This window comes from Sitodiplosis mosellana, unplaced genomic scaffold (genome assembly GCF_009176505.1).
Source record: "Sitodiplosis mosellana isolate CC-2019 unplaced genomic scaffold, AAFC_SMos_1.0 Smas_scaffold_4482, whole genome shotgun sequence".
Taxonomy (NCBI): Eukaryota; Metazoa; Arthropoda; class Insecta; order Diptera; family Cecidomyiidae; genus Sitodiplosis; species Sitodiplosis mosellana.
Genome location: NW_022599724.1, coordinates 2,082 through 5,644, shown reverse-complemented (window position 1 = coordinate 5,644; position 3,563 = coordinate 2,082).

The window sequence follows — 3,563 nt, the reverse complement described above, 5'->3', positions numbered from 1 at the left end:
TCAAACTTTCTACGGGTTCATTTTTTCGAGAAAAAATAAGATTCTGAAAGTTTCATGTTGATCGCATTTGTAGAAGTTTGATTTTTTGTCCTCAATTTTTGTTGAAATTTTCTTGGAAAAAATTGAGGGCCAAAAACCAAACTTCTGCAAATGCGAGCAACATGAAACTTTCAGAATCTAATTTTTTCTCCAAAAAATGAAACCTCAGTTTGAAGCCAATCGGAGTCGATTTACGGGTACCTCCCATACAAAAGTGTCAATTTTTTTGAGGTTTTTCTTAGGGCAAGTACCCAAGGATCAAATCGAAAATGGCTCATCTTCGAACTTAAACTAAGTTTTTCTAAGTAAGAAAAGTGTCTCAAAAAGAGGTTTTCTACGCGTTTCATGAGTTTCTTTGATGATCTAAGCTAATTTTGCGAAAAAAGTTTTCGGGACCAATTCCTATACTTTCCTTTGACACGTTGTGTACGGAAAAGTAAAATTCCATTGGTAGAATCACGTTTCACCAATAGACTGTCAGGGTTCAACAATCCAATCTATTGATACTTCTACTTTTCACCAATACACACAGAAAAGAATCCCCGGAAATTTTGAGTGTTCGCCGTAAAATTTGACATTTATATATAAATTTCTATATACATTTTACCGGCAACACTTGAATTTTCCGGGCGATGACATAAATTCAAATATTCCAACAGAAATTAGCGCCATCTGTCATTTCAAGCGGTAAAATATATATAGTATTTGTAAAAAGGTTCGGAAATATGTCATCGCCCGGAAAATTGAAGGGTTGCCGGTAAAATGTATATAGAAATTTATATATAAATGTCAAATTTTACGGCGAACACCTAAAATTTCCGGGGATTCTTTTCTGTGTGTAGTATTGGCAGGGTTCACCAATTCAGTTTTCTCTGTGCAATATATACATGTTACTCTGGAATTTTACAACATAAAATGTGACATAAACTTGAGATATGCTTACCAACAGTGCCAACATGTACCACTAGCAGTGCAGCAGCAATAAAGAGCATCTTAGACACCGACGCTCAACAATATATGGTAATCCAATCTCAGCCAATGCATTTGATTTCATAAATTTATATAAAATCCATGCAATCAGAAAGTCGACGAAAACCGCAGTAATCATATAATATTCCTTGGATCTTATACGTGATGGGAGCAACGTCAAGTACAAAAAAGATATGGTGAGCACTTATTCTTTAAATAAAAATGTGTGCATTATGTTTGATTTTCAGTTCTTTTAAATTGTGTTTACGTTTCATTGGATGTTTCAATTTAATTTTGTTGCTTTTTTTCTTAAGATGTTCATTTTCTTCATGAGTGTATTGTATCTATTCCGTACATTTCATTCATAATCAAGCCATTATTAAATTGTTCTATGCTCAAGATTTTCCGTGTCATTCCTCTGACTGGAACATTGCATTTTACACTTAATTTAAATCATTATGGTTTTTGTTTCGTTTTCGTTGCTATGTTTTGCTCTATTGCACTCATATTCACAATTCGATTTTACAGTATATATAATTCAATCAATGCAATCAATTTTGATAATATTTTCATAAATGAAATTCACTCAAATCACTTTTCACATTTTTTATTGGAATTTTCGAATTTCGATATGATTATTTGAATCTATTTTGTATTTTATTCAATCAAGAGTTTAAGTCGAACAATCTGCAAAAAAAAGAAACAGTATAATTATGCATTTATTTGGCATGCACAAGAAATAAGTGGTTGCAATACAATCAGGGAATGTTTTTTCACAGGAATATTACAAAAAATTCAAATATCAAACAAATTATTTAAACCTACTGGCAGTAGGGCAATTATATTTCAAATAAACAAATATGGTTCATTGTTTTCCGCATGTAAATGTGAATGTGAATGTGACGCTGTAACTTTTCCACCTCTGCGTTGTATTTATACCTTCGAACAATGATTTCATTGAGTTGTTCAAATGTCTGTCTGTATGCGTGTTCACGCGAATACACTATCAAAAATGTTAGAATGAATACGCTCACACGTGATGGCACACACGTTAGCTAACATTAGGAGCGTCAAAAGCTGCACATAAAAATGTTCATAAGAAAGCGCGTTTGAACGTCTCGTTATTGATATGGTTTCCTGTTGTTGGTGTTGGTATTGCTTCCATTTTATTCAATCTGTGGAATTAACTGATTCGTGCTTGTAGGCTTTTCAACAGCAACATCTTGTAAACACTTCAAGAAGTCAATACTGAACATTTATTACGACTAGATCACCATTGTTATGGCCAGTGAAATTGTGTGCGTTTGGGTCGAATGGGCCGAAATATTCAGTTACAAAGTCTAGGGGGGAAACTCAAAAATAGAAATCATAAATTTTGTGTGGTTAAACGGGAAAAAGTCAATTTGCATTTTGCACAATATAATCCAAATCAAATACAATTTTACTAGATTATCATTGTGACTACCACAAACTCAATATACTACGGTGAAATTTTCAATATGTATTTTGCTTGCTCATGCTCCTCTTCCATTCTTATCTCGCGCTTGTCAGTCCCTCTCATTTTGCATGTGATTTCATTGTGTCGCTCGAAACGGTTAAATAAGTACCAAACGAATAAATTCCGATGGAATAACAACGTGGCAATTTCATGCCGATTGAATAAATGCACATTCATCATGACATCGGCACGTTTTGCGTTCACTTCCTTTCCTTTCCTTTCATTTCTTTTTGTTTTCTTTTCTTTTATCTATTTGTCAATGTGTTGTCGTTTTATCACAGGCAGTTCATTCTGCTTGAAAAAACTACCCTATCAACTCGTTCATCGTCCCCATCATCGAAATGACAAATTTAGATTTCTAATAAATAATATATGAACGGGTGACAATAATCGTGGCCCGCCAATCTCCCATAAAATAAACCCGAAACATAAAGTTGGTTTGAAATAATGGTGAAACAAAGAACGCGTATAAAATAAAACTGCAACATGCGCGGAGTCAAAATAAAAGTGAAACATAGCTCTAGGGGCATTTCACTCTATGCGAATACTGCTATTCGTACGAGTAGTAATTTGTACAAAAGTATACTACTCGTACGAATGCGCAAATACTTTGCCATGCATTTGAATATAAACACTCGCGAATAACCATTCAATGTATCTATACGGCGCATTGGCAAATACGTCCGAATATTGCTGCTCGAATGCGAATGCACTTGACAGATCTATATTTATTTGTTGTGTTAATCGTTGCAACGACATTGTTTACATTAGTTCGCCAAAATGGTAAATAGTTATTTCGATCCAAATTTAATATCAATTTAAGTAGTGTAAAAAAGCGGGTTTTGTCCAAACCGGTTTTAGCCACGCCTTTTTTCTTCTCCACAACTGGTTGACCTAGAAATCAACAGCTCTGCTTGCCATGTATTTTTAAATGGACAACAGCTCTGTGTCAGCGGCATCAACAGCTCTGATTGCTGTGTATTTCAAATGAACAACGTTTCAGTGTATGATCTCTCTCTCTCTCTCTCTCTCTCTCTCTCTCTCTCTCTCTCTCTCT